The sequence below is a fragment of the Talpa occidentalis genome, unplaced genomic scaffold (genome assembly GCF_014898055.3).
Source record: "Talpa occidentalis isolate TD23 unplaced genomic scaffold, MPIMG_talOcc4v2.1 talOcc4.16, whole genome shotgun sequence".
Classification (NCBI taxonomy): Eukaryota; Metazoa; Chordata; class Mammalia; order Eulipotyphla; family Talpidae; genus Talpa; species Talpa occidentalis.
In genome coordinates this window covers 62361616-62373044 of record NW_023601653.1, presented here as the reverse complement: position 1 = coordinate 62373044, position 11429 = coordinate 62361616, and positions in this window count along the sequence as shown.

Sequence of the window (11429 nt, the reverse complement as noted above, 5' to 3'; positions counted from 1 at the left end):
ACCTAGAATTCTGTATCTAGTGGTACTATCTTCCCAAAATGAAGGCACAATAAAGACATGCTCAGATAAGCAAAAGCGGAGGCAGATATCGCTAGCGTGATGAAATATGTCAAAGGGAGCTCCTTGGGCCACAGGAAAGTGATGCCAGAGAAAAACATGGAAGAAAACCCACGAGGGAGAGAGCCAGAGAGGGCAGGTGAGGGGAAGTTATAAAACACCTTTTATTTTCATATTTTGATTTCTTTAAATTACATTGGCTGTTCAAAGCAAAAGTAATGGCAATGTGTTTCTGTGTTTCTCAAATATCCATCGAGGCAAAAAGCTGTGATAAAATCACAGAGGATAAGAAAGGGGCAGATGGAAGTGTATTGATGTCAAGTTTTCCTAGTTTACATGCAGTCTTACAATATTCGTTCAAGTCAGAGGGTGATAAGCCGAAGACACATATTTTCAGCAACTACTTGAATAAACAGAGTTCTAACTCCATAGTCAACAGAAGAGATAAAGTGGAATACTAACAAACATGTTCCTTAATCCAAATGGAGACAGAAGAGAGAGGAAAATGCTCAAAGAAGAGGCAGGTGAGATAAGAACAAATGGCAAGGGGTCTCCCTGGTGGTTCAAGGGATTAAGCACCGCACTCTGAAGCAATCCACAGCCTCTGCAGCACGAGTTCAATCCCCAGCCAGCCAGGAAGCAACCCACAAGGCGAGGCAGACCCCTCCTGTCTCTCCCGCTGCTCCCCTCAGCAGTGTGTTTCAGTCAGGCTGCCTGTTCTGTTCCCCACTCTGTCTCTGGTGAATCTTCTCACCTCCCATGCCTCTGGCCTATACCACAGCTCTTGTATGCATGAATAAATAAATCTTAAAAAAAAAAAAAAAAGAACAAATGGCAAAATGGTAGAATTAGACTCAACCTAACTCCCAGCTCCATTATGAACATAAAATGAGATAATGAAAGCGGAGCTTTATTATAATGCTGTTCTCGTCAACGGTCTGAGGGCTGGGCGGTGGGTTTCTGGATGGAGGGAGGAATCAGAAAAAAGCCCACCGGGGATATGAAATATCCAACACAGGAATTGGTTGTGAGACTCCCCCACTGATTTTTCTGGGTACCCAGCCGCTACCACTCACCACAGGTCCATCTCTGTATCTATGGGACCAGACGTGGCTTGAGTTTCTAGCCCGCGGGAGGAGAGGCTGAGCTGGTTCGCCGTCTGCTGTTAAGAAGAAGGCCAACAGGGGGCAGGTTTCCAAATCTACCTGCTCAGTGCAAATTCTGGAATTCTTGGTGGGAAGTGAGAACTCTACTGAAGACAGAAAGGCCACATGAAAAAGATGGCACAGGAGAACAGCTGTAGCAGCTCAGAAAGGAAAATCAGAACCAAATGCAGACTCCAGTGGCATGTGGGTAACAGAACTGTAGGTTACTGGACTCAAAAAAAGACCTTGGAGATGGGGTCTTCACAGAGACATGGCCTAGGGTGATTCAGTGCAGACCGGTCCACACTCACGAGCATCTCTTGACACCAACCCCTGGGTCAGTCGCTGGAGGCATGAAGTCTAGACCTAACACCCAGTTTTACTAGGGAAAAGAGGTGCAGAATCAAATCCAAGAGCACTGAGACTTTGGTCCCTGCATCCTCTGTTCCCACCAGCTCTGGGCTGAGAGCAAATGACCTAACTTCGTGTTCTCATGCATACAATGGGAGTAGTAAGGAGATCACTGTGTCCATGATTTAAAAACACCTCGCAAGCTCCCTGCCCTGTGGTAAGTCCACGGGGCTCAGCTTCACATAGATGAGAACCAGGGAGAGGAGGGAGTTTCTAAGCAAACCCTGCCTCCCATTCCCTCGCTAACCTGATTCCCCCAGGAAGAGGCACCCACTTACCCCAAACCCACAGCAATGGTGCTCAGGCTGAAGAAAGTTTGAGAATCACTGTGTAAGCAATTGATTCAATTCAACACTAAAGAAGTACTAAAGAACTAAGTAATTAGATTTGTTCCTTTCTTCTACTAAACTTTTTGATATTAATTTTATTGCCTAACTGGTCCAAGAAGCACCCAGATGGGTAAGGGGAAATTTCCTCACTGCCCCAACAGTTGATAGCCAGGTAAAGGAGGGTGAGAATAACACCCTTGGGTAGGGGTGGGGGGGTGTAGAGAAAGGCCAGGGTTGGCAGTAGAGTGATGTGTGGTGCAGAGAACTACAACACAAACATTAAATGGTTAGGGGTGATACATCTGGAGAGTCTGACAAAGGCAAGTTCAGGAAAGACACACCTAGGAACTCATTTCTGAGGATGGTGTGAAAGGAAGGCTTGGTTTGCTCTGAGCTCCAGGTGGTCTTTCTGGAAGTGATTCCCACTCTGAATTTAATGAGTGCTCAACTAGCCTCAGAGCCCTGCTTCCTCAAGAATTCCAAGGGCAGGGTCCAGGCCCACTAAGCTTTGCCTCCCTCCAGAGCACGCACCAGTCAGACTCACAGTAGACATTCAGTTTGCTGAACAGTATCAAAATGAATAAACTTCCTTACCCCTTTGCTATTCTAAACCTTATCTCCAACTATGGGATTCATTCAGTCACAGTTTTATGAAGCCCCCTAAGGGGTATGCAGTCAAATAGGAAAGTAAGATATGAATACAAAAACAGTGAAATAGGGCCTCCCCGGTGGCGCAGCGGTTGAGCGCTGGGTTGCAAAGCTGCCTGCGGCCTCTGCGGCGCCGGTTCGATCCCCGGCTGCTCCCCGGCCACCGGAGGAGGGTCCCACATGGCGCGCAGACCTCTCCTGCCGCCCGCTGCTCCCCTCAGCAGTGTACTTCAGTCCTTCTGCCTGCTCTGTTCTCTGCTCTGGCTCTGGTGAATTCTCTCACCCTCCCGCGCTTCTGACTGTACCCAGTGCATGTATAAACAAAAACAAACAAATAAAGAAAGAAAGAAAACATGCCTCTATAAAAAAAAAAAAAAAAAAAAAACAGTGAAATAAAGGTTTTTTTTGTTTTTGTTTTTTTATAATTTTTTTTAAGATTTATTTATTTATACAAGCACTGGGTACAGTCAGAAGCGCGGGAGGGTGAGAGAATTCACCAGAGCCAGAGCGGAGAACAGAACAGGCAGAATGACGAAGTACACTGCTGAGGGGAGCAGCGGGCAGCAGGAGAGGTCTGCGCGCCATGTGGGACCCTCACCCGGAGGCCAGGGATCGAACCTACAGAGGCTGCAGGCAGCTTCGCAACCCTGCGCTCAACCGCTGCACCACCAGGGAGGCCCTAAAGGTTTTAATTCATGTATGTGCAAAGTATTTTAGGAGATAGAGGAAGAAGCAATTAATTGGCAGCAAAGTCTCCATCATAAAAGAAATATTTGAACTGGGTTTTGAAGTGTACATAGGAGTTCAGTAGTCAGAGGCAGTTAGGCAAAAGGGTTCCAGCCTGCGGATGGGTAATGATAGGGATGGGTGTGAGATACAAGAATGGAATGAGAGGAAGAAACTTAAACAGTGGTTTTTCTACCAGGTTGTACATTAGAAACACCTAGGGAGCTTTAAACCCCCCAAAGCCCAAAACACATTCCAAATCAATTAAATCAAGACCTCTGGGGTTGGGAGCCAGTCATCAGCATTTAAGCTCCCCAAATGATTGCAATGTGCTACCAGCGTTCAGAACAAAATTCACAGCATCCCCACCATGGGGGCGTGGAGAGAGAGAGAGAGAGGAGAGAAAAAGCTCCTTTTCCCCACCAGCTCTTCACACTGAAACAGCAGTTCTCAAAGTATGCTCCCTCTACCCACAGCATGGGCCACACAGGGAAATTTGAAAAATCTGCACCTCAGACACACTAAACCAGAAACTGGAAGTAGGGCCCAACATACTGTGCCTCAAAAGGCGCCCTGGTAACTGTGGTGCTGGAAGAGCTGTGAATCACTCTCCTGGAACACTTGTTCCTCCAAAACTGCCCCCAAGCAGATCTAGTTGTGACTGTGCCTGTGCACAACCTGGTGGAGTCACAGCTCACAGGCCTGAGGGGAGACGTCAGGAGCTGGCCTGGCATGGAAGGTGCCAGAGGGCTGAGAGAGCCCAGTGGTTCCTGGAGCCACCTGGAAAGGCCTGAGGGGAGGAGGCGCTGGGTTTTGTTTGTTTCCCTCCATCAGTACAAAGTGCCCCTTAAGAGCAAACTTTCCAGTTAGTTTAAGTCTGGACTGGAAGGGAAGTCTGTGATGTCCGGGCATAGTTACGCCACCGGCTTTGTTCCCTCAGAGGAAAGGGGTAGGGTGAGGTGCTGGAAAGTCTTCCTCGGGGGAGGGTGGGAAGAGAGTTCGCCCCACTCCCCTTTCCCCAGCCCCAACCCGGCTGGGAATTCATAATTCCTGAGCAGAAGCAACAAAGGAAATGAGTTTCCCGTATAGAAATGGAAATTGCCTTTCCCCTCAGGGTCAGACAGTCAGAGGGTCAGATGTAACAGGGAATGCACCCAAGTGACAGTCGCTGCCAGGATGAAGCCTGGAGTTCATTTGTCCTGTCAGAGCAACCCCAGGCTTCCTGGCCGCCGCCCCCAGTCACTTCCTGAGGCCTCGCTCACCTGGGGACTCAGCCAGTTCATTTACAGACTCAGGGACTCCAGAGAGGACCAGTACGTTCTCTGCCACACCATTAAAGAGGGCAAGTTCCTTCTGGTCTAAAATGGTATATAGCAGCACTGTTTACAATAGCTAAGCTGTGGAAACAACCCAAATGCCCAAAAATAGATGACTGGATCAAGAAGATGTGGTACATATACACCATGGAATATTACTCAGCGATCAAAAAAGATAAACACATGCCATTTGCAGCAACATGGATGGCGCTGGAAGGGATCATGCTCAGCGAAATAAGCCAGAAAGAAAAAGAAAAATACCGGATGGTCTCACTCATAGCAGGAATCTAGAAAACTTAAATAAGGGACCAGGAAAAAGAATAACTCTAAGAAAGAAAAAAATCAAAATCAACAAACACCTATGAATCAGAGACACACTCGGTGGGGGGAGGGATTAGGGCCAAAATAAGGGGGGTGGGAATTGTATGGGGACTATAACCAAGATGAAAATGCATACATTGTGCAAAAATGAAAAATGATGTACAAAATATATAAAATAATTTTAAAAATAAAAGCTGACATCACAGTAAAAAAAGAAAAAAAAAAAAGAGGGCCAGTTCCTTGGAGGGGGTGAAGCGCGGGGTCAGGCAGGGTTTCAAGTCAGCTGCTCCAAGTTGAAATACTGGACGTACCTAGGCTTTCTTCTTTTTTTTTTTTTTTTATTTCCCCCCTCCCAGCTTCCCAACCCCACCCCACCCCCACTCAACCCCCCACCAACCTTGCTTCAATGAATCAGGAAAAATCCCCTGGGTTTGGGAAATGTTGGATTGGACAGCGTGTGCGTGGCGCCACCTGCTGACCACAGGTTATCAAAACGCTTTTCTTCCTGGTTCTTTTGTTTGTGTTTCTCAAAGGCTCCAGACAGGTGCACCTGGAGCTGTCATGCCCCCGTCTACTTTCTCGTGGGAATTTCAGCCTTGGCAGAAAATCTCCTGTCTGTTCACAGGCACAAAACACATTATAAACAAACAACAGAGTTCTTTCTTTCTCTTAAGTAACCAGGTTTAAAATCCTCTAAGGTACAAGTTTCTCTAAATTAACAAAAGGAAGCAAGAGAGAATTTCTGGCTTTTCCTATAAACCATGAAAAGTTGTCAAGGATACTTTCTCCTTTGCTTTGATTCCGAGGGTCCCTAGGAAGTTACCTTGACACTTCACCCTCTTGTGTTTCGAGTTTCCTTTTTTTTTTTTTTTTTTTTTAAGATTTATTTATTTATTTATACAAGCACTGGGTACAGTCAGAAGTGCGGGCGGGTGAGAGAATTCACCAGAGCCAGAGCCGGGAACACAGCAGGCAGAAGGACCAAGGTGCACTGCTGAGGGGAGCAGCGGGCGGCAGGAGAGGTCTGCGCGCCATGTGGGACCCTCACCTGTGGCCGGGGATCGAACCAGTGCTGCTTTGCAGCCCAGCACTCAACCGCTGCACCACCAGGGGAAGCCCAGTTTCGAGTTTCCTGAAGGACACAGACAGTGGGAAGAAAGGTGTTCTGGAGAGCTAATGTAGGAGGTGGAGTGATCAGTTCTAGTCTTGGGACTGCTGCTAACCCACTGTGTGACCTGGGCACAGTATTTAACCTTCATGAACCTTAGTGCCCCAGACTTGTTACCCTCTTTGCCAATCTTCCTATCAATTCCATGATTTTGAAAATTGTTGCATTCCATAGTGCAACTAAAAACTTTTCTATCCTTAATTGTCAGAGCTATAAATGTCAGGGTTTCTGATCACTGTGGAACCACCACTTAACCACCACAAGTTTCCATCGCAGACAAAAGCAAAGACACTTACCCCTCTTTATCCTGATCCCAAATTCCTGTATGTTCTCTTAGGCTTTTAGAATATCCAGACTCACTCACAGACCTATTGCAACTTTCCCAGACCCTGAGTACTGGGAAGTTCCCTTGGGAACCAATGAATTGGATAATCGTGAGGGTAAATCCATGTCTGAGGAACTAAAACAAGGAAGAATGAATGGCTGTGTGTGGGGAGGGTGTGCAGGTAGGACCCTAATTTAAGGAAGATCATTACAGGGAATTAACATTCAAAAAATATCATCTCTCTGTGTTGGGTGTTTTAGATACAGAACCCATCCCCACAATAACCCCAATAGCAGCAGGCAGAGGAGGAAATAAGGACAGAGAAGTCAAGGAAATTGCCTGCACCGCACAGCAGGGCTCAGAACCAGGACTGCATGATTTCAGAGCACATAATCTTTCAAAATAATCAACTTAGAAAACAAAACATGGCAATTTCCAGGCATGAATCGATAGCCTGAAGTAGAACCACTTTACTGAATGGATGTCACAGGTACTGCTGGGTTTTCATCTTCTTAAATTGCAGCATTTTAGGTTTCATGTTTACAAATATTTTGTGTAGCTATGCATTGTCATTAATTCTTTTGCTATATATTATTTTATTGTAGTAAAGCTACCTTCCATTTATCTGAAAGCAAACTGAATTTTAGTGATTTGGGTTAATGGGTTGTTTCACGATAGAAAAGTTCAGTTCTGCAATATTTTCTTCTCTCATTCCTTTGATATTTTCTTTCCCCAACCCCTGTCTCTGTTTTCTCTCTCTCTTTTTTTTTTAAAGATTTATTTATTGTGCTCGCTTCGGCAGCACATATACTAAAGATTTATTTATTTATGCATACAAGAGCTGGGGTATAGGCCAGAGGTTTGGGGGTGAGAGAATTCACCAAAGACAGAGTGGGGAACAAAACAGGCAGATGTACTAAAATACGCCGCAGAGAGTAGCAGTGGGCGAGCCAGGAGAGGTCTGCTGCGCCATGTAGGAGGCTCCCTGGCCAGCCAGGGATCGAACTCGTGCTGCAGTGGCTGCAGATAGCTTCATAGGTGGCATCTTAACCCTTGCGCCACCAGGGAGGTCCCAATGTCTCTGTTTTCTCTTTCTAAAACTCCAAACAGTTGAATATTGGACAACTTGAATATTCTAGTTTTGTAAATTTTCTCCATAATAGGGAATATGAGTCAGCTAGGAGTAAAACAATATCCAGTTAAATAGTAACTTAAATAAATTAGGGAGTTAATTGGCCTGGCATTGTTTCAGAACATCAAGATAGTCGGGGCAATATTCTCTGGGATTGTCTTGGACTCTCGCTCATGACCACAAGGTAATTGCTACAGCTCCAGCCATCACATCTACAGTCAAGGTATGAGAAAGGGGGGAGAAGCAAGCAGAAAGAGTTGCATCTATATTAGGAGATTAAAGCTTTCCCAAATCCCTTGCAGACTTCAACTCATATACCAGAAATGTGTCCAAAGGCAAATCTAATTACAGCAGAGTCTAGGGAAGGATGTTTAGCACCCTATCCCGACAGTGAAGGGAGACAAAAGAAAAGAGTTGTAAGGGAAGAATGAGCTAACCAAGTATCCTATTTTACAGTCCTTTAAAAAAAAAAAAAAAAAAAAAAAACAACCTAGGACCTCCCCTGGTGGCGCAGGCGGTTGAGTGTCACACAGTGAAGCTGTCTGCAGCCTTTGCAGCACAGGTTCTATCCTGGCCTGTGGGGGAGGATCCCACATAGCGAGCAGACCTCTCCTGTCTCGACCACTGCTCCCCTCAGCAGTGTATTTCATCAGTCTACCTGTTCTGTTCCCCACTCTGTCTCTAGTGAATCCTCTCACCCTCCCCCGCATCTGGCCTGTACCCTGGTTCTGGTACAAAAATAAATAAATCTTTAAAAAAAAAAAGGGGGGGTTGGAAATTGTATGGGGACTATAACCATGATGAAAATGCATACATTGCACAAAAATGAAAAATGATGTAAAAAAATATATAAAATTTAAAAAAAATAATTAATTAAAATTTTAAAAAGTAAGGGTGCAAAGATTTCTATACTCAAATTGATAAAATAATAAATTTACTATGATAACTTGTCTTTATATATGTAATATCTAGAAAAAACCTTAAAAGTCTATATAAAGGGCCTCCCCGGTGGCGCAGCGGTTGAGCGCTGGGTTGCGAAGCTGCCCGCGGCCTCTGCGGCACCAGTTCGATCCCTGGCTGCTCCCCGGCCACCAGAGGAGGGTCCCACATGGCGCGCAGACCTCTCCTGCCGCCCGCTGCTCCCCTCAGCAGTGTACTTCGGTCCTTCTGCCTGCTCTGCTCCCCGCTCTGGCTCTGGTGAATTCTCTCACCCTCCCTCGCTTCTGACTGTACCCAGTGCTTGTATTAACAAAAAAGAAACAAACAAACAAACAAATAAATAAATAAATACATGCCTCTATAAAAATAAATAAATAAATAAAAAATAAAACCTCTTCTATAAATGATACCAAATTCTGACAAGGACTCAGAGAAAGTGGTTCACTCATGTGTGGTCTGTGGGGATGTAAAATGGTAAAGTGTGGTTGTTTCTTTAAACACTAAACAATCAATTTTCCTTTGACCCAGCAATTGAACTCCTGGGCATTTATCTCAGGGACATGAAGATGTATTTGCACAAAAATTTGTACAGAAGTTTTTTTTATAGAAAAATTTTTGTAGTAAATGCATTCATAATAGCCTCAGACTTGAAATAATCTATTGATAGATGTACTTCATTGGGTGAGTGGTTAAACAGTAGTCCACCCCTACCTTGGAATACTACTCAGCAATGAAAAGGGACAATGGAGAAACACAACCTAGATGAATCTCCATAGAATTAGCTGAGTGGGAAAAAAGCAATCCCAACAACCTCCATAATGTATGATTTCATACGTTCTTGAAATGACAAAATGATAGAAACCAAAGTAGATTGGTAGTTGCCAGGGGTGATGGAGGGGAAGCGAGCATGAGGGTAAGTTACAATTAGAAATGGTAACATGAGGGATCCTCATGGTGATGAAAATGTTCTGTATGTTGACTCAATCACTGTCCATCTCCTGGTTGTGATATCATATATAGTTTTACATGATGCTAATTAAGGAAAACTGTGGGATCTTTATTATTTCTTACAAATGCACAAAAATCTCTAATGACCACAAAATGAAAAGTTTGCTTTTTAAAAAACTTGGGTCATACGAAAGTCGATTTCATTTTCATAAGTGTGCAGTTTCAACCAAGACAGGCCATATGGTGGTGTTGTCTTGGCCTCACTCAGTTGTGTGGGTGGGGTGCTAGGCTAGGTGCCTCTGGGTCAAATATGGACCTTGACTCTGCTCCATGTGTCTCTCACACCCAGTCCTGGACATCCTCTCGTGGCTACTGAAGAGACTCACAAGAAAGCAAGCTCTGGGCCTCCCTGGTGGTGCAGCGGGTTGAGCGCACCACTGCAAAACTGTCTGCAGCCTCTGCAGTGCGGGTTCAATTCCCGGCTGGCCAGGGAGATTCCCACATGGCGTGGCAGACCTCTCCTGTCTCTCCCCCTACTCTCCTCAGCAGTGTATTTCAGTCCATCTGCCTGTTCTGCTCCCCGCTCTGTCTCTGGTGAAACTTCTCACCCTCCCGCGCCTCTGGCTTGTACCCCAGCTCTTGTATAAAAATAAATAAATCATATATATATATGATGGTAAAGTGTGGTTGTTTCTTTAAACACTAAACAATCAATTGTCCCGTGACTCAGCAAGAAAGCAAGCTCTGATGGACAAAAATCCTGGATACCTGGGCTTTAAAAAAAAAAAAAAAGATTTATTTATTTATGCATACAAGAACTGGGGTACAGGCCGGAGGTGTGGGCGGTGAGAGGATTCACCAGAGACATGCGGGGAACAGAACAGGCAGATCTACTGAAATACACTGCTGAGGGGAGCAGCGGGCGAGTCAGGAGAGGTCTGCTGCACCATGTGTGTAGCTCCCTGGCCAGGGATCAAACTTGTGCTGCAGTGGCTATGGATAGCTTTATAGGTTGCGTCTTTTTTTTTTTTTTTTTTAACATTTTATTGACATCTTTCCTTTATTTTTTTAAGATTTATTTATTTATTTTATTTATTTATACAAGCACTGGGTACAGTCAGAAGCACGGGAGGGTGACAGAATTCACCAGAGCCAGAGCGGGGAGCAGAGCAGGCAGAGGGACCGAAGTACACTGCTGAGGGGAGCAGCGGGTGGCAGGAGAGGTCTGCGCGCCATGTGGGACCCTCCTCCGGTGGCCTGGGAGCAGCCTGGGATTGAACCGGCGCTGCAGAGGCTGCGGGCAGCTTCGCAACCCAGCGCTCAACCTCTGCGCCACTGGGGAGGCCCTTATAGGTTGCGTCTTAACCCCTTGCGCCACCAGGGAGGCCCCCTGGGCTTTTTAAACACAGTGACCACTGAAGCAGGTCAGATAACTAAACCTGGGTCAAGGGATAGGGTAGATCATTCAGTCTACCTGTGATGGGGTGCACTGCAAAGTCACAGGCATGGGCACTGGTAACAGTGGAAAGTTGGGGCCACTGACTCTACCACCTCATCTTTGACCATTACCCCAACCCTCATTGCCATTCTCCTTCTCATAGGCACCCTGTAGCTACTCCTTGATTCAATAAGCATCCCACAGGATCTGAGTGTCCCTGCACCAAATACAGGTCACAAGAGAAGAGAGTAAGTGTCCACAAGCTTCCTACGATGAGCACAGCTGCCTCCAGACTGACGCAGAGCTGTCGGTCTCCACCTTCCAGCCTCACCCAAATGTTCTTCCTTCTGCTGCACCATCTCTGATTTTCTTCTCAACCCTTTGATCTTCTAGAATCCCCTTCTTTTCTAGCACTGACTTTATTAGAATTCACTGAGCTCAGTTCTGTAGGCTTCCATTTCCTCATCAGTTAAGGGCGGATCATAGCAGTAGCTAAATGGCTCCATCACGCGGCTGCAAGCATGAC